The sequence below is a fragment of the Tamandua tetradactyla genome, chromosome 9, assembly GCF_023851605.1.
Source record: "Tamandua tetradactyla isolate mTamTet1 chromosome 9, mTamTet1.pri, whole genome shotgun sequence".
Classification (NCBI taxonomy): domain Eukaryota; kingdom Metazoa; phylum Chordata; class Mammalia; order Pilosa; family Myrmecophagidae; genus Tamandua; species Tamandua tetradactyla.
The window spans coordinates 23,661,618-23,681,944 of record NC_135335.1 but is presented as its reverse complement, the minus strand read 5'-3'; the positions used below and the strand labels follow the sequence as shown (position 1 = coordinate 23,681,944).

The 20,327-nt window shown below is 51.6% G+C and overlaps 1 pseudogene; it reads right to left on the bottom strand.

Moving 5' to 3' along the window:
• The window catches only part of LOC143645625 (low-density lipoprotein receptor-related protein 5-like), a 59,377-nt pseudogene that overhangs the window by 30,532 nt on the left and 8,518 nt on the right, over positions 1 to 20,327 (bottom strand).

Genomic DNA, 20,327 nt, shown 5'->3' with positions numbered 1-20,327 from the left:
GAGCATGGTACTAGGCCGGAGGTGTGGGACACAGTAGGCAATCGCCAATGTTAGCCTTATATGATTACATCACTCTTATTTCAATTCTAAGCAACAACCCCAGTCAATAGCCACAACCCCATCAATACCACTGGCCAAGAGATCACCCCGCTCACTGCTGTCTTTAACCAGATATTGTTTCTATTTCCTCTCCCAGCTATCCCTTCTCCTTCCAGTCTGCAAAACAGGATACCACCAGGCTGACCCTTGGACCCTGGGTCTGCCCCATCTGGGCCACCCATAAGCCTGTCACTTCTTCCTTCCCCAGCAGCTGTCTGGATGCACCCATGACTTTGGCCATGTTCACCGCTTTGAGTCCCATCAGGTCGGGCAGCTGGTCTATGATGATGTCTCAGCTCCTTGATCTTGTGCACCCGCTCGATGCTTATCCTCTGCCAGACGGTCCAGTAGATGAAATCGCCCAGCAGGGTGAACCTGAATATGTGTGGGAGCTTGTTCAGGAACATCCACCTCTTTGTCCCACTGACATTGATCACCTGTGAGATGGGGAGACATGGCTCTTGTCTGGCTGGGTTTCTCCAAAGCCTCCCTGGAAGCAGCCTGGGGCCTGAGCAGCCTGCAGCAGGAGGGGTTCAGTTCCCAGGGCCTCACTTTCACCTGTACTTTGCCAGGCTACTGACATTTCTGTTATGATGCCTGCATCTCGGCTGATGGAGCCAATGGGAACTAGTCTAGGGCCTTTTCCCGCCACCCCTATCTGGGTCTATATGCCGAGTATGATGATGGGCAGCTTCGTTTGCAACAGGTAAAGCAAACAGGCATACCCTCCCTTTCTGTTACTGAGCATCTGGTTGTGAGTGGCTACCTGGAATATCAAGACAGGAATCTCAGCTGGGGGCCACAAGAAGGAGTTCTGGGACTGACTGACAATGCCTGCCCTGGGTGCAGGAAGGAGTTCTGGGATTGATTGGCAATGCCTGCCCCGGGTGCAGCATGGGCAGTATCCATATTACATCCTCAACATGGAAGACAGGCTAGGCATCTACTTCATCAGTGGACCCAGGGGAAACTTTTGTCTCTTCTCTGCAGATTAATTCTTGAACATATAAGAACAAGAACTGGAGAGCTCTTCTTGTTCTCCATCTGAGCCGATAGGTCTAGACACGTTTCTCCACCAGACACGTTATATATTGGCTGTTTACTTTAAGCCACAGGAGCTAAATCTTTTCCTTGAAGAGTCCAATGCTGACTAAATGCAACACCCACAAAAGCCACAGAGGTAGGGAAAATTGTCAAATGTAAAAATGTCTTAACATACTAAGACAGACAGACAAACAGGGCAAGATGGGATTCTGATGAGACAGTCCATATACGCTCATGTTAAAAGGAAGTCTTAATAAAAAAAAACAGAAACACAATATCCAATCCCACAGCTCTCAGAGTAGGAGGAAAGAGACAATTTAAGGCAAGCTTCAGCAGGCCTCCTGCAGCCAGATTACATTTTCCTCATCAGAAAGCCTACAAATTCTCAGCGTGAATTGTGAGAGAGGAAGTGGCAAAAGTATGAACTAGGACAAAGGCATGGATGGTTAGCAGAGCCAGTGTTGGTTCTCTGTTGTTGAGGGCAAAACTGCCAAGTAAACAGGAAGGAGTGGAAGCCAGCTCTCCCAAATGGGTGGCCCCTGCACCTTCATGGACCTGAGTGTCTCCACCTGTAACTCAGGGGATGGGTTAGTCTGGGATAAAGTCACCTAGGGAACTTAACAAAACAAAGAAGTTGCCTGACTCTACACTGGGGCAATAAAATCAGACTCTGTGAAGGCCAAGGACCCAGGGATCGGAGGAGGAGGGGTGGGTCTTAAACTCCCCACAGGTGTTCTAATGAGCAGTCCAGGTGAGAAGCCTGAATTAGAGAATCCTGTCACCCATGGATGGCAGTGACTAAATGATTCCAGTTTCTGTGCTTTCAGCACACACCAGATGATGGATTAACTCCCCAAATCCCCTCTCACCAGGCTGGTCTGGGATGCCAGCTCCCTCTGCACCCTGCCTCCCCAAGCTCCTACAGAGAGGTGAGCTCCATGTGGGGTCTCAGATTTGGGGCCCCAGCAGGGGAGTACAAAACCCACCCAGGAAAGGATCTAGGCTCCAGCTGAGAACACAAGGACTGGGAAGGTGAGGAGTTTCCACCAGAACCCACAGCCCCTTCGATGCAGCCTCAGGTCCCTGCCAACTCCTCAACTCGGAACACAGTGGAGGAGGGACCCTAGATGCAGTGTGTTATTAATGCAGAAAAAATACCCACCCTGAGAAAAGAGGCCCCAGTCAGGACACCAAAGTGTCAGTAATGGTTATTTGGGAGGTTCTCTCTTCTTTCTCTATTTCTGCATTTTCTTGAATAATGAAATGACCAGTCATGAGTAGGGAAAGTGAGTGACAGGAAGGACACATGGCCGAGGGCTGGCAGTCACTTCCCACTCCCCACTCGGCCCCGGGGCAGGGCAGGTCATGACCTTGGGCAACGCTGGCTGGCGGCACACCCTCAGATTGGCAGAGGATTCACCCAAAACCTCCACAACATCCTGGAGGCCCGCATTTGAGGCCTCCCATTTAGCAACTAGTGGGCTCTCCAACCTGGCCAAGCACCAGGGCTGCCATGAGCCCCTCTCTGCAGCTCCCACCCTGGAGAAAACACCTGATCCCAAAACGGGTCATTCTGTGACTGTGTGCAGCACACCCTGACCAGATGCTGCAAATCTGTGAGAAATAACTTGGCTGCAGCCTCCTGTCCAAGTCCCAGAGCCTGGCAAGTGGGTGTGTCTGTCTGTCTGTCTGCAGGGGCACCCACGTGTCAAAATTCCAGGTTCTGAAGCATCCAACTTAGCAGACTGCCACCTTTCCTGGAGCAAGGTTGCTCCAAAGATCCCTGAACAGGAATGAGGGGTAAGCAGGCAGCGCATAGAGCCTGGGCCTATTCCAGCACCAGGAGGGTACTGAGGAAGAAGAAAATGGGGGGAAAAAAACAGGATAAAACTTGGGGTACCCAAGAATGTTGGACCAGGACAGGATTGGAGATGGCTCTTATAGACTGGGGCTCAACAAACCCTCCCCATAACGGGCTGGGTAGGAAATAGTTTAGGCTTTGCAGTCATTCGGTCTCTGTAGCATGATACAATTACAGAGAAGGAATAAGCAAATGAGCTCAGCTGGTGTTCCAATAAAATTTTATTTATGGACACGGAAATTTGAAAATCATAATTCTTCAGGTGTCATGAAATATATTCTTCTGATTTTTTTCAGCCATTTAAGAAAGTAAGAACCACTTTCAGCTCACCAATGCTACAAAAGCATGCAGCAGGCTGAATGTGGCCCACAGGCCACAATTTTTGACCCTTGTTCTAGGAGCTTCCATAAACTCGTTTTTAAGGAAAAGATATTAGGCCCAAGGAGTTATATCTGAAGGTGAAATGGTCAAGCCAGGTGGAAAAGGAACCCCAAGTGGCAGCCTGGCTCTCTGTTGGCCTTTGGCTTCTGTCTTTGTCCCAAGGGTCCAGCCTCTGGCCCAGGGTGGACAGGAGGGGGTTGAGGGGGGAAGGTAGAGTAGACACCTGCTCCTGCCTGTTTGTCACAGAAGGTGCAGCTTAATGGCTGTGGAGTGGGAAGGAAAGGACACCAAGCTGTGGCTTATGGGGTAGGACCCCCAGCTGTGGAGCCTTGCAGGTGGACTATGAAACAGGTGGGACCCAAAGAAAACAACCAAATACACTGAATCCTTTATTTCCACAACCTGGGCTTATAAAGGGATATGATCCAAAGACACAAGATGAGTGTAAACGGTGCAACTAGCTCTTTGAAACCATACATTTAAAGGAAAAACGTCCTGTCTTTTCTGATGCAATAATTGTCACAGTCAGATGCACAGCTTCCCAATTAATGCTGCTGGGCTTAGTTTCTTCATGCATTAAGTAGCTTCTTGGACTCGCTCACAGTATCCAGAGACACACCTCCCAAAAGGCTCCCAGGGATCATGGACAGGAACAGGGCCCTCCAGCCCTGCCTCCCACTGCTTGGGCAACAGAAAGTTTGTCTTCAGTGTCCACAGTGTCACCTGCAACTGCTTAGTAAGCATCAGGAGCAGGACACCAATGTACTTGCCTTTAACTATGGCTTGGGCCCTAGAGGGGTTAGGGCCCCCCTGGACCCCCTGGCTGAAATTCTATCCCCTGATAGCACCGCAGACAACACTGATGGCCACCAGCCATGGGAGAGGCAGGTCTCAGCATTGGACTGCAGAGAGCCATGGGGTCCTAAATGTCCAAGAGGAACACTGGGCCACACCCAGGTGACGTGTCCCCACCAGGACATCCTGCTGGAGAAATGTGCAATAGCTGGAACTAGGGGTGCATCCATATGGGTTACTACTGGCTCTTCCCTGGGGTGGAAGCCACCCCAAGGAGCATGACTGAGGAACAGGGAAGTAGAGGCAGCTCTTCAAATGGGCACCAATGCTCACTCTTAGAACAGCTAAACCATCACCATGGACACACCTGCTTACTGTGGGAATGGAAATGATGCCACTGTTTGCAGTGCATCCTACCTCTATATCTAGCCCAGTCTGAACCCACCCTATCATCCATGCCAAGGAGACGCTGGTGAACTGAGTGAGTGGCAAGCCAGAGAGCTGTGCCAAGAGGTGGAGCCGCCAGCAGGCACATGTGGGGAAGGTGCCCACCCGGGGCTATGTGAACCCAGAACATTTCCCTCCTGAACAAAGGCTGGAAAGGGTTGTGAAAGCCGCAGTGAGACACCAAACAGCGGACTCCTGACACCTCCATATGGTGCACACATGTGTGGTTAAAAAGAAGCTGCAGCTTCCACCTGGCTCACTTGCACTTTTTTAATATTTTGGTTGAGTAATCTTCACTCACAGTCCATTCACAATGTACAATCAGGGTGCACAATGTCTTCACAGAGTTGTGTATTTATCACCATGATCACTTTTAGAACATTATGTATCACTCCAGAAAAAGAAATAAAAACTCGTAGGTCCCATACCCCTTACCCCTCTCACACATTGACCACTAGTGTTTCCATCTACACAATTTATGGAAACACTAGCCAGCCGAACTCGTGAGCCCATTATTTTTATTTAACTTCCTTTTAAGACTATCAGGCGTGCCTAACCCGGATTCTTTCCCGATCCTCCCCCGGTCCTTACCGTGGCCCCATCCGATAATCCCTCGTTCCCGATCTCGTGGAACCTCCAATTGCCGCGTCCGGCTCTTGAAGCCGAGTTGGGAGAGGGGCGTCGAGGTTGATTTAAGAAATCAGCACTCAGGAGACAAGTATGGTTCCATCACTCAGGCCCCCTGCTTCTTGGGAGTGAGTCTTTATTATGTTTTCTCTTAGTAGTTCCCCATCTTAGTAGTAGTAGTCTTATGTTTTCTTGCCTCCCTTTTATATCCTCAGAACCCCTTATAGGGGAGTTCGCACCAGCGGGAAGATCCTGGCGGGAACCTTGTAGTACTATCTCTAGTGGGTCTTTTCCCCCAGGTCATACCCGCTTCTCTCTACCTCCCTTTACAGGGGTATTGTTTTCAGAAACTTCTGCATGCAATGATCGAGGAAATTCCATTCCCTTGGGCCCGAGGTAAATAATTGTAAATCAACTGGGACATCTGTTAGCTGCTAGCTCAACAGAGCTTGTAAAACTTGTAAAAGCTTGCCCAATATTAACCCCATAAATGCCTGCAACTTCTCACTGATAGGGGAAATAGGGGAATTACTTTATTCCCAGGCACAGATGTCCCTCTGGCCAGGAGGCAACAAAAAACATATTTGTTCCTTCTAGCCTCCAATATTCTGGAGCAGCTAGAAGGAAAAATCTGACAGATGGCATGGTAGCCCATGACAAACTCTGGGACCTGTCCGTAACTACTTGTTGAAGAGATGTTTGAAATATTGCTTTTTTCTTTCTTTGCTTTGTATATATGTTATGCAATTAAAAAGCTAAAAAAAAAGGTAGAGAGCATGGGGGAGGGATATGGATTCATTGTGGAAGAAAAGGATATGTCTTCAGAGAGTTTATGGTGGATTGTATGATATGTGAATAAACTGTTGAAAAAAAAAAAAATAAAACTGTTGAAAAATGAAAAAAAAATAAAAGTAATTTAAAATATTCTTAAAACATCTTAAAAATCCCGTAGAAAAAAACAAACAGGGAACCCTGCTGTAAACCATGGGCTACAGGCAATGATACAACTTTGCCTGCACTCTTCCATCAACTGTGAAAATGTAGCACATGTACATGAGGGGCTAATAATGGTGGTTGGGAGTTATGGCTCTCTATTTTCTGCCTGATTTTTCTGTAAACCTACAACTTCTCTAACAAAAGAAGGTTGGGAGACCTTGGTATATGGGTGTGTGGTATACTGGAGTTCTCTGAATGGGTTTAGTATCATTTCTGCAACTGTTCTATAAGTTTAAAATGATTTCTAAACAGGAAGTTAAGAAAAACAAACAAACCTTAAGTCAATAAGAAAACCACCACAATGCCAGCCATGAATGGGCACAGGCCATGAGCACGAATTCAAAGAAAAAATACAGACTGCCAATACACAAGGGAAATGGGTAACTTCTCAGTAACACTCAAATAGGTGCATGGAATTGGCTGGACAAGAAAGGGGTCCCAGGCCTGTGTAGCCTGCCGAGCCTCTGTAGGGGTCTGACATCCAACCTGTCCCTGGCCCCAGGGTGGGGGTGGGGGGCTGCTAGTCCTTGGGACAGGGACTCTCTGAGCTAGTCATATCTCTTTTGAAAATATATTCCAAATAAGAAACCAGAAATGCAGCCATACTGGTATACATGGAGAGTCTTCATGGCAGCAAAAAGCCAAACCCAAAGCAAAGAACCTGGAAATCATCTAAAGGTCCCATGATACAGAAGCATCTGAGTAACATAGTGTGTCCTGGGTGACACGGGTCACCACTCCTCTGGAGAGATGTTAAACATGCAGGACAGGCTCATGACAATCCCCTGTGGAAGAACCTGTTCAGCCCAATAAACAGAAAGGATGCCGTGGCCCTCATCCACTGGGCCAGCCCAGGAAGGTGACCTCAGAGCCAGCCCAGGGCTCCTACCACAGCCTAGGGTTGAGCCTCCAGTGCTTTCACCCGCCTCTCTCTGTCTCTCCACATCCAACCCAAGCTCCGTTACAGGTTCTGGGGTCTCCTGCAGCCATCCCAAGCAGAGCTGGTCACTGTGCAGCCACCATCCACTCTGCAGGTCCTGGGGCTGCGCACAGCCTGACTGCAGTGGCTGCATAGCAGGAAGGAAGTCAGGTTATTTTGTTTTTAGGGATTGATTCCGTTCCTCTGCCAGCCCGTGGGGTGAGTGGTTGGTTGACCCCAAGAACCACAGTCCATCACCCTGGCCTAGGAAACCATGCTGAGGGACCAAGGGGTCACTGGGCAGAGGAAGTGGCCAGGAGCAGCACAAGCTCCAATCAGAAGCCAAGACCCCAGCAGCTTGTCCACCCGCCTGGCCCTGCTCTGGTTACCTGGTTAGCATGGACACCAAGGCTTTCGGGAGCAGTTGGCCATGGGCCCCAACCTGCAATCTGGGCTTCTGACTGCTCAGCCCCACAGTGGGGTGTCACTGCTCCATCCAGATGCCTGGGGTGGCCAGAGAGCAGGCAGCTCAATCCCAGCCACTGACCTCACCTTTCCCACCCCCAGGTGTCAAGCCCCCCACCATGGCCCTCCCATCTGCCTTTGCTGCCCCTCCCCTCCCATCTGCACCCCCTATAGCCCTCCCCTATCTGTACCCCCCATGACTGCCCTTCCCCTATCTGCACCCCCCATGGCCCATCCCTGTCTGCATCCCACACAACTGTCCTCCCCGTCCGTACCCCCCACAGCCCTCCCCTGCCTGCCTCACCGTCCCTCCCAAACCCTTAGAACAACTGCGGAGCAGTTGCTCCCAGAAGAGGCAGAGCTGCCCAGGGCAAGAGAGCTCCTGCCCCAGCCCCCTTTCCCCACAGAGTGATCCTGAACAGTAACCTGCCACCCATGCCCCGTGCCTGCTTCCTCACACATAATACTCGATACGTATGTGCCCCTGCTGGGGTCTGGAAGCTTCTGGAGGGGCACACACCCATCCTCATGGCACCCAACCTTCTCGTGCCCCCAGGCACCCCCCACCCTGGACCACATTTCTTCTGGACCAGGAGCGCAGATGCAACCTGAGGTCTCAGACTCACCCTGTGTCAGGCCAAGGGGACTTCAGAGACAAAAACGTACAAGCAAGTGTGGTTTTTTTGGGGCAGATTAAAGTGGGCAATACAGGAGTGCAACGGGAGGTGTGTGGGAAGGGGTGGCTGCAAAACAGCCAGAGACTCAAACAGAGACTCAGCTGGAGACTCAGCTTAGGCAGAGGGCTGGTTCCCCACCTCAATTCTTTAAAAGGACAATGCAGAGCACACCTGGGCCCAGGTATGGGGTGGGTGCTTAAAACCCAGGAGCAACTGCTGCCACAACAAAAGCTCCACTCCAAGGCCCACAGCTCACTGCAGCTATTTTCCCTCCCTGTCACCTGCTGACTCTCTGGGGGAGTCCCTGAGAGGGTGAGAGGGTGTCAGGCCGGGCTGCTCAGGGTCCCTTCTCCTGGGGCCCAGACTAAGATTTGGCTTCGCAGGCCCCCATGCCCTTGCTCCCAGAGCTGGGCTTGTCCCAGCCCCTCCCTCCAGAGCTCCCGTGAGGCTCCCCCTGCACATACCAGGGACCCCCCAATAAGTATTAGCACAGCTGCCATCACTGCCCTGCCCTACAATTGGTGGTCACAGAAATGATGTATCAGCCTGCACCCTTCAAAAGCACCCTCTTTAGGTCAAAAAATGGTTGAATGGCTGTGGTTTGCACAGTTCAATCTCACTCGTGTGTACAGCACTCTACAGTTTAGAAGGCAATCACACACGTGGTCCTTTCTTATTTTTACAATACGTATTTCTTTAACTTCTCATTTTGAAATATATTCAAATGTCCAGGACAGTCGCAAAAATAATACAAACCTCATACAGAGAACTTCAATACTCTACCCCCCATACCCAGAGACACCAATGTCAACATTTTGCCACATTTGCTGTCACATTCTGTGTATCTGCCAATTTATCAACTCATCTATCTAGCTGCCCACCTATCTATTTATCAACCCACTTTCTGCATACTTAATGTATGTAGCCTGTAACATCATGCTCCTTGAACACTTCAGGCTGCTACACTCATTTTCTACGAACAGGATAGCCACTTGTGTAATGGCCTCGTGTATAGTTATCAAGGTGGAGAAATTTAACACTGATATGCACTGACAGTTTATATTCCAATGTTCCATATGTCCCAGTGATGTCCCATTGAGCCTCTTCTCCCATGGTCCTGTCCCGATCAGAAGAGCCAAGTCACAGGCACACAGTGTCCAGGGCACTTGGCGGGGGGGCCTGGACGCATCCACCGCAGCTGCCCCAAACTGCACCCCACCAACGAACCTCAGCTCTTGCTGGGGCACCATCTGATGGCAGCACATCTTTGGGCACCGACCAGGTCCCTTGGCAAGCAGGGAGAGGAGGAAGCCAGGGCCCTCCTCTCCACTGGAAGCAAAGCCAAGGGTGACCTACCTGTGCAGCACTTGGGGGTGCCAGGAAGGAGCTGGGGGGTGCTCCATGCCAGGACAGGGTTCTGTATCAAAGCCTGAAGGGAACTGGCACAGGGAGGGGCAGGGAGGGGTGCTCTGGGGAGCTGACACAGGATAGAAGCAAAGGACAGGAAAAGGAACGGAGGCTAGGGAAGGGGCCAGACCTATCTAGTCTCTCTGAGGCTGGCACACGTGGGGTCCTGGGTGCACCTCTGATCACTCCAAGTCACACAGGATTGGGGGGGCAGGAGCAGTGCCACAAGGGTGCATACCAGGGCATCAGCAAACCCAGGGTCTCCCCAAGTCCTAGCCCAGTGCTGGGGCTAGGAAAAGCTCATTCAATACTGCCAGGTGGGAATGTTTTGATTGTTTCCATGGAGATGTGACCCACCCAATTGTGGGTGGTAATTTTTTATTAGATGGTTTCCATAGTGATGTGTCTTCACCCATTCAAAGTGGGGTTGTTTACTGGAGCCCTTTAAGAGGGAAAGATTTTTGAAAAATCTTTAGAACCCATGCAGCCTGGGACCTTTGGAGCTGAAGAAGGAAAATGCCCCCAGGGGAGCTTCATGAAACAAGAAGCCCAGAGAGAAAGGTAGCAGATGTCGCCATGTTTGCCATGTGTTTTTCCAGCTGAGAGAGAAACCCTGAATGTCATCAGCCTTCTTGAACCAAGGTATCTTTGCCTGGATGCCTTAGATTGGACATTTCTATAGACTTGTTTTAACTAAGACATTTCCACAGCATTAGAACATACAAACATGTAACATTAAATTCCCCTCTTTAAAAGCCATTCTATTCCCAGTATATTACATTCTGGCAACTAGTAAACTAGAACATCCCCAAAATAACAAATGTTCCTCAAGCACAAAATCTCTTTCACCCTCCACCAATATCCCTTTGCTGGACCCTTAGAACCAACTCCAGAAATTTTCCAGAAATCTACCTTGGTGGCAAACCCTTGAGTTGCTTCTCAGAAGTTTCTGGATATCTTCTCAACTCAAACTAAAACTTTTAGATAACGCTCATCTATCCTTTCTTATGCCACCTGACCCTGGAACACTTCACCCTCAACCAGGAAGGGGGAGAGAGAATCTGCCAGCAGCTCGCAGCACCCATGAGATGAAGGCATGGTCAGTGAAGTCTGTGGACAAGTGTCTGGGCCATGCCAATGGCCAAACAGGGAAACACTTCTGTAAAAAATGTCTGTGACCCAAACAGTCACATTGTCATACAAAGTGGGGCCTCCTTGTCTCATCCCTTTAGCATCTTCTGTGAGCTTTTTCTGGTTCTTGACATCACACCCCAGTGGGGCATCTGGAGGGAAGGCAGAAAGATGCAAGCTCAGTGCCAAAGCGCCCACCCCAGGCTCTGCCCAAGTTCCCGCCAGAGCCAGCCTCCCATGTGGCAACAAAAAATGGTTTTCATTGACCACTTGACTTCTCCAATGCGAGCAATCTGGAACACTGGCAAGAGCTCTTAGGAAGCCAAAGGAAGGTGGAACCATGTGTCTGGATCACCAGGAGACCCAGACGCCACCCTCCTTGGTTGGTGAGACTGTGAGCCATGGGGTTGGCACCTTCTGCCCAGCAGCTCCAGCTAGAACAATTCCCCACAGGAGCAGAAGGGTCTGCTGTCCACCATCCTTGGGTGCACTGGGTTTGGGGCCCAGAGATGCCTGCTCAGACCTTGGACCACATCCTTGGGGGGCCTTCCCACTTGGTCCCTGACCCTGTGCCCAACAAGCTCTGAGAGGGCTCTGGAACCCACAGCTGCCAAGCCCCGGGGCTGGAGATGCACTGTTAATATCTGCAGAAAGGATGCAGTGTCCAGAAAGGCTTGACCAGGGTGGGTCTATCCCCAGGGCTCAGTGGCTCTGGCCACGGGAGCATGGGGGACTCAGAAAGGGGTCCAAGCTCCAGGTCAGCCATAGTCCCTGCTTCTGGGGTTGAAAGAACCCAAACTCTTGATGTACTGTCCCTATGGCAGCCCTACTCCTCCCAGGGCATGGAGGGATTCTTGGCACAGTGGGGGCCAGTCCATTTGCCCAGTGTGTGGGCTGAGTGCACTTCCCACATGGCAAGCATGCACATGGCACCATCCATTCCTGTAGCTCCTGGGGCGGGGTGCCCCTGTGTCCCCAGCTCACCAATGTGGAAATGAGGTACTGGGCAGCCCAGCCCCAGGACCTCAGGGATGCCCAGGCAAGCTCTTTCTGGAAACCCAGGCTGCTCTAGCTATGACTCCAGGAGGCTGCCCCTTCCAACTCCCCACTTCTGGCCATACCCCGGTTTTAGAACTGACAATTGAGGGGGCCTTATAGGGCCCCTGCACTAGGTCCTCTATGGAGAGGGGACCACACAGGCCCTACTGCATCATTCACAACATAGGGAACCACTGGTATCCCCCACTCCTTCCCCATATGTCCACTGGGTGAGGCCACTATGCAAGGATGAACACCACACCTGCACCCAACCTGTACCCTCCCTCTCCAGAGCAGAGAGAACCACCAGCTTCACCAACAGATGGTGGCAACACATGCCAAACCCAGGCCCACCCCCAAATCTGTGCTCGCCCCCCTGTGGAAGCACTGCTCAGAAGTAGCTCAACCACGAAAAAGAACAGAAACATCCCACAGAGGGAGGGGGTGGTAAAAAGATCTATGTGACAAGCTGAAGGCACTAAAACATGTTTCTGAAGCATAATGACCACAGAAAAATAAATGTGCCTGTGCTGGTCTGAAACTATTACATACCCCAGAAAAGCCATGTGTTAATCCTGATTCAATCTTGCATGTGTAGTTACATTTCCTCTAACCCTGATTCCATACTGTAGGGTGAAAGCCTTTGATTAGACTGTTTCCCTAGAGATCGACCCACCCACATTAGGCAGGGCCTTTTGATTAGATAATTTCCATGGATACCTCACAACCCAATTGTGGGTATGGATTTTTGATTAGCTGGAGATGTGACTCCACCCATTCAAGGTGAGTCCTGATTAATTTACCAGAGTCCCTTAAAAGCAGAAACCTCAGATGTAGATGCTTCGAGAACAGCTGCTTCAGAGCCAACAGAGAGAGTAGAGGCCTAGACACAGATGTTTGGAGACACAGAGCCCAGCAGACATCACCGTGTATGTGCCTTCCCAGGAGATGCTAAGCACCCCAGAACCCAGAGCTGTGTCACAGAGGACCTAAGTGAAGGCCCACAGATGCTTAGAGAGGAAACCACTGGCATCAGAAGCTGGAAATAATGGAACAGGGAACAAGGACCAGCAGATGCCAGCCACGTGCCTTCCTATGTGAGAGACATCAGCCTTCCTTGATTCAAGGTATCTTCTCTGGATACCTTCATTTGGATACTTTTATGGCCTTAGGACTGTAAACCTGAAGTTTAACAAATCCCCTTTATAAAAGCCATTCCATTTCTGGTATATTGCATTCCAGCAGCTTCAACAAACCAAAACAGCAACTATGGTACAATTTGTAAGTTTATCCACATAGATAGCTACACACAACATCAGCGAGGGGCAGGCACAGAAATATTGAGCGAGCACCTCCAGGTTTTCCCTTAGTCTGTCAATGCACCAAGCAAGACTGGCTACTTTATTTGAAGTCCCAGTGCAAAGTAAAAATGCAGAGCATGAGGCCGGGGGGTCCTCCTGAGTGTGGGGTCTGCATGACTGCACAGTTTTCATGCCCATGAAGCAGCTCTGAGGCCAAGCTTGCATGTGCCTCTGGGCTGCCATGCATGCTGTTCCTTCTCGCTGGAAGGAAATTCAATATAATTTTCTTTTTTTCCTTCCTTTTAGTCCTGCAGGAATCAGCTTACATGGTGACACCTTTGAGAATCCTCTGACCTTCTTTCTCAGGCTGAAAGACACCTGCCCCACCTCTGCCACATTTTTTTCCATCTCGGCCCTGTTTCTATCCATCTTATTTTTATCTCCAAATCATTTGCTGGTTTCCTGTCTGACACTTGACCCCAGCTAGATTATGTGGGGCAGGGGAACAGTGGGTCCCCTGAAAGACTTTGTTCTTGGCAGCACACAAGAGGCTCGTGGGCACTGTGAGTGATACTGCAGAACTGACATGCTCCATCGTCTTCAAATTTGCAAGGGTGAAGTTTTCTTTATCTTTTTTGGCATGGGCAGTCTCCAGGAATTGAATCCAGGTCTCCAGTATGGCAGGTGAGAATTCTGCTTCTGTACCACTGCTGCACTACCCTGAAGTTATCTTTCCAGAGAAATACCTGCCCCCAAATTCTTCCACTGCTTCCTCCCCTCTGCTCTGAGGCCTGGTTGTGCTTGCAACTTCTCAACACTGTGAGCTGTTGGGGGCTGCACCAGCCTCTGTGCCTCCCTCCCCCTACCTGGAACCCTCATTTTTCCCTTCCAGGACTGGGGCATACACCCTGCAGAACATGCTGGAATTCAGGTCCTTCTCCCAAACAGGTGGGCAGGAAGGTGGGAAACCAAATCCAAGCATGTTGAAGGTGAAGTCCAAGCTGAGGAAGAAGCTTTCTGAGCTGAGCTGAGCTTCCCCCTGCTCTGGGAGGGAGGGGAGCCCTGGCTAGGTGGGGGCAGGGGGTCCAGGTACCAGCCAGACCAGCAGACCCTCTCTTCTAGAACCTTCTCTCCTACCTGCTAAGGTGACCTCAGGTTAGTCCCTTAGCCCCAGTTTTCCCTGCACTAAAATGAGAGACTGACCCAATCCCATGAGGCTGCAGCATCGTGAGTGCCTAAAACATGCCCTTCCCCTACTTAGTGCACAGCCCCAGGATCAGCAAAGAGTTCCAGGGTGACTCACCTGGAGCCACTTGGCCCTGGCCCAGCACCTTTCTCAAGATCACCTTCAAGGTCAGTGGATTGCAAATGGCAAAAGGCACCTAGAAACAACCAAAGAGCCGGTCTCCCAAGACACTTGCCCTTTCTAAGAGCCTGAATAATCTGCCAATTTGAATTGTCTGACCTCCCGCACACGCCCTATCCTGTGAGTTCCAGAGAGCAGAAGTTCTGTCTCTGCTGCTCACTACAGGATCCCCAGTGCCTAGGAATGCTTACTGGCATACAGGAGGCGCTCAATAAATGACTGTTGAATGAATGAATGAATGAATGGGTGAGTGAATGAATGAAAGCACCACGGTCCAGTGGTCTCTAAGGCAAGCCCTGCTCTGAGCATCTAGGACCCCCTATAAAAGAGCTGTGAAGAGGGGGCTGTCCATATCCCCCATCACCTTTGAAACTGCACAGGTCCTCTTGGTGATGTCCCAACCACACGGGGCCATCCTGCCTGGGGGAGACTCTCCCCCAGTCCCTACAGGAGGTGGCACACAGCTAACTTGACCCTGGTAGAACAGCCAGGTCTCCAGGGAAGATGCTCTGTTCTCACTCTCCAACCTTCAGAAAACAGGTGGTCAGACCAACAGATAACATGATAAAATGATATAATATATGGGGCAAGAAGATAACAGTTGGTAAATCTGAGCAGGAGGTACACTGGAGCACTGTGTATCATTTCTGTAACTTTTCTTACATTGGAAATTATTTCAAAATAAAAGATGCTTTGTTCTGGGAAAGAGAAAGTGCAGGTACAGTCCTGGAAAGTCCTTGCCCACAGCAGAACCCTGCCAGGGAGCATAGGGGAGATGACCCACCCTGGCCCTGCCCCCACCACAGCCACACACTCAGCCCCCAGCCATGTGGCCCCAGGTGCTATGTGCCAAGCACCTAGCAGGACAGGGAGTAAACACCTCTCTCTGGGTAGAAACCCTGGGAAAATGCTTCTAGGGGATGACTCACTTCTGAGTCCACCAGGGGAATCTGTCCCAGTTCCGGGGAGCACTCTGGCCAGAGACTCCTGTGTTGGAGGACCACATCGTCCCTCTCCTGCCCCCTCCTCCCTGTACCCAGCCCTCTCACTGCTGGTCTAGCCCCATCACATGCCATATAGCAGTGGAGGATGCATTGCAGGGCAGCAGCTACCTCGCTGCACTCAATGGCCAGATGAGTTGGCCCAGCAGCCAGTCCCCCTGTGGGGGGCTTTGCACATCCCCCAGGACAGGCTACATCCTGGATGTGGGTACTTCCCCACAGAGGCTGCCCTGAACCTGATACAGAAATAAAGGTCCCCAGACATGCCTCGGAGGAGAGGGGATGCTCATTAAACAATAATAGTAAGAGTTGATAAAGAAGCAAGTGCTGAATAGTAAAGGAGAGAAAATTAAAAGCTGGAAAATATCTGAAGCTCTCTCCCCTCCTGCCCAAATGGTATATGGGGAACGTGGTGGGGGGGGGTGGGAGAACCCAGCTTAACTTCGTGCATCCATGCATGGCTGGAACGGGAGGCAATGATCAAAGTGGACCTTCAATTCTGTATCAATATGGAAAGTGTTTATGAGGAAGCAGAAAAGGAGACAATGAAGCCAATGCACAAGGCTTGCAGTACCATGGACTAGACAGCCAGAGGCAAAAAAGGAAGACTTGTCCACCAGGGGTGAAGGGTCATGGAGTTGCTTCTTGTTTCACCACATCCTCCAGTGCTTTTTATCTCTTTTAGGAACAAAAACAGCTTTCCTGCCACAGGTGATAGCGGTGAGCTCTTATGCACAACACTGAGGTGGCAGGTCCATGTATTGGACATCATCAGGCTCCAAGGGACTGAGGAGCATGTCTAGGACCATTTGCCTACCGGGCAGCAAAGCCCAGATTTGAACATGAATCCTGACCCGTCTGCTGCCCAAGGACCATGGGGCCCGTGATTCTCAAAGCCTTTACCAACCAAGCAGGTGCTTCCAAATGGACCCACTGACTCCCTAAGGTGTATCCAAGCTGGCGGCCCCTTGCCCACATCCCCTCTCACCTGCTTTACACATCTTGCCATTGTCCTGGAGCTGCATGTCAGTGGGGCAGGTGCAAGTTGCCTTAGAAAGGCTCCCATGAGGACAGCAGGCACAGGTGGGAACAGCCACCATTGTCTTCTTCACACTGTGTGTGGACTGTGGAAGCCAGGGTGGCAGTAGAGAACATTCCAGAACAGGGTCTGCCACCACGACCACCAGTTACCACCCACCACTCACTTGATTCCAAATGAGCCAGCATCCCACCTCCTGGTCCCAAGACACGAAAGCCCCCGGTATGTCCCCTTGTTCAAAGCCCTCCTCACTTGGCACCATGAGTCCCCCCACCCATTCTGCATCACGGCTGACTACCCTCCATGCTGGGCTTTCAGCCTTGCCAGCTGGTCCACAATTTCTCCAAAACCCACTGGGAACTTCCTGGCCACAGCTCAGATAGGGCTGACCTGGGTTCCTGCTTTTTCTGGAATGGGCATTTGCCCTGCACTGGGATTCCCTCTCCGAGAACAAGAAAACCCACTTTTCCTTCAAGGCTCCTCGAAGGACACCTCTTCCAGGAAGCCCTCCCATGAGCACCTCCACTCCAGCAGGGTCTCAGGAATGCCCTGTGCAGTGAGGACAGGTAAGTGCCTGGAGCATAGGCCAATCTTTTCTCTGTGACACAACTGAACCCTGTGGGTTCGGGACAGGGGCCAATGAACCCACCCAGGCACTGGGCAGAGCCTCTTGGGGTACCAAGTGTGCTATTCATGTCCCCATACCATTCCACAATGAGTACATGACTGTATGGCACAGACACTCCACCCAGGGGCAGAGAATGGGTTACTACCCCTGAAAGGGGAAGGACCATGGGTGTCCAGTAGGCAGTGCCCCTTCCTTCTCAAAGTCCCACCCCTAAACTCACTCAGGCTTGTGGGCTGCCCAAATACAGTGGGGGAATAACCACACTGCCCTCTCCAGGAAACAATGCCAGGGAGCCTGCCTACCTGTCTGCCCTGTGCTGAGCACAGCTGTCACCCCCAACCCCCCACTCCTAAATTCAGAGTTCAAACATTCTATAACAGCTTTGCCAGAACCTCCCATTCCTTGTCCCTGTGGGAGTGCCCAGGACTCTGGCCCCCATCCCACTGTGGTGGGAGCTCTGAAAGGCTGAATTCCAAGCCTTTTACCATCAGGGACCCCGTCACCACCTTAGAGGGCACCCAACCTGAGGACCACGACTTAGAGCAGCTTTCTTATCAGTGAGCAAGTAACCTCCATGAGGCCTCTAACTGGGCAACCTTCGCCAGGATCCCCACACCATCTCAGAGGGACCCAGGGGCATGACAGCCTCCTGCACACCCCCAGGTCCTGTGCACCCTTCTACTCATGCAAGTCCTCCCTTGGCTCTGCCACTGTGCAGGTTGTCCCCCTACCCCCAGGCCCAGGCCAAGGGTCTGGGGTTGGGCTCTCTTGCATTAGGGGGGCTCGGAAAGCACCTGCTGCAGGAGCACAGGTGGGATGTGAATGCAGCTCACCCAGGGGTCTGTGTGGCAGTGGGAGGGCACTCATCTTAGGGCTGTCACTCCTGTCTGAGCACCTGGATGTCCCTGGGCAAGAAGAGCATGCTCAGCACCTCCCTCCTATTCTCCCCACTCCATTTGTTGCAGGCATGGATGGAGGGGGTCTGCCAGTCCGTCCAGTAGAGTGTTCTTGGACAGCGTCAGGGTGAATAGGTGGGTCAGACTGCCCTCCACCATCTTCTGCCTGCAGGGGGGTGATGAAACCAAGCGACTGTCAGCAGCTGCCAGTGCCCCTGGGCCCACAGGCAGGATGTCCCAGAGGCCGCCCATGTGGCAAGCTCTGAAAGCGTCCAGCCACCCCATGGATCAGTCTGCACTAAACGGGACAAAAGCAGCTGCAAAAGAGGAAAGCAAGACTGGAGAGAGAATTCTGGGAGATCCAGGCCCCAACCCAGACCCCAAGTCCTCTCCCAGTGCATGGGGAATGGGGGTGTCCCCTGCAAACAAAGTTGCCCTCATTCCCTGATCACAGCGGGAATGCACACCCATCTCCTCCTGGGCAGCCTGTCCTGGGAGCTGGGGCTTGTGCCTAAGGTCACCAGAGATGGGAGGGGCAGGCAGAGATGCAGGGAGGACATGGAGCTGACACTGGGCAGCTTTTGTTGTCTGGAGACCTACCCCGGACTGGAGGACACCCTTCTGTGGCTGTCAACAGGAGGCTCCTGTTCCTCACCATCCGACTCCTGCTGTGGCTGAGCCTGGCATCACTGGCTTCCTGCATATTCTGTCCCATTGTCCTTGCAAGCCCAGGCTAGCTGGGTCAGGGGCCTGGTTTGAGATTTGAAAAGCCTGACTGGCCCAGGAGATCTGGCCCTTGCGGGGAGCTGAGTGGTCCTGATGATAATGAAGGATGGACAAGAGGCTGGAAAGGCTGCAGGACACGGAGGGGGGTGGCAGCAGCTGTGGTGATGGTTATAACTCAGTGGCAGTGGTGGTTATAACTTGGTGGCAGTGGTGGCAGTGAAGATAATGTTGATGATGGTGTGGTAGTTAGATTCAGCTGTCAACTTGGGCAGATGAAGGTGCCTAGTTCTGTTGCTGTGGGCATGAATCTCATCTGTAGCTCATGACATCTGCAGTTGGTTAGGAGGCATGCCTGCTGCAATGAATGATGTTTGATTTAATTGGCTGGTGCTTAAATGAGAAAGTGCAAGGGAGCACAGCCCAAGCAGCTCAGCATTCCTCATCTCAGCACTCGCAGCTCAGACCAGGCCTTTGGAGATGCAGAGAGAAATCACCCTGGGGAAAGTTATTGGAACCCAGAGACCTAGAGAGAAGGCCAACAGAGGCCATCCTGTGCTTTCCCACGTAAGAAAGAACCTCAGTGGAAAATTAGCTGCCTTTCCTCTGAAGAACTAACAAAATAAATCCCCTTTTATTAAGAGTCAATCCATTTCTGGTGTGTTGCATGCTGGCAGCTAGCAAATGAACAGATTGTGACAAAGGTCAGCCCTCCCCTAGGACATTTATTAGTTCATTTGATCCTCACACCAGCCCTGGGAAGGGTTTCCTTTTATGAGCCTATGTGTTGAGGGAACACAGAGAAGGTATGAACTTGCCCAGGGCCACACAGCTGGTCAGGCCTAGAGATGGCTTTGGAATCACTGACCGCTCAGGCCCGACAGGGGCCACATGCCTTGTGAACATACCCAGGTCAGGAAGCAGGTGAGCTCTGGAGCCAGGCAGACCTGCCCTCTCCCCCTTTTGCCATGCCCTTGGTTGGTTGCCTTAGTGTTCTGAGCTTCAGGACTGTTTCTAGGGTCCAGTAAGGGTTTGGTGCTGGGAACCCTGGAAGCACTCAAAAAAGTGAGTGCTGCGAAGCTCCTAGGCCCAGCAGGAAGTGGGTAGGGGGCATGGTTGGGGCTGGCTGCCAGCTGTATGTGGGGAGGAGGGTGTCCTGCTGGCTGTGGGGTGAGGGTGGGTGGCAGGCTGGGAGCAGGCATGAAGCTGCCCATGGTGTCACTGGTCAAGGTGGGCCTGGGGAAGGGTAGTTGGAGAACAAGCCATCTGCCAGCCCCTCTGATCCAAAAGTGGTGATGTCAACAGAACTGAACAAAATCAAAAAACAGCAAAAGGAGGAAGCACCGTGTGGCTTGAGAGAGCATGTGCCAAAGTCCCATTTATTTAGTGCACAGTCTCAAGCATGTACTCTCTGCTAGGAGCTGTAGCAGGGGGTGGGGGCACAGAGGTGAGCACCCACCCACAGCCCCCACCCTGAGGAGCTCTC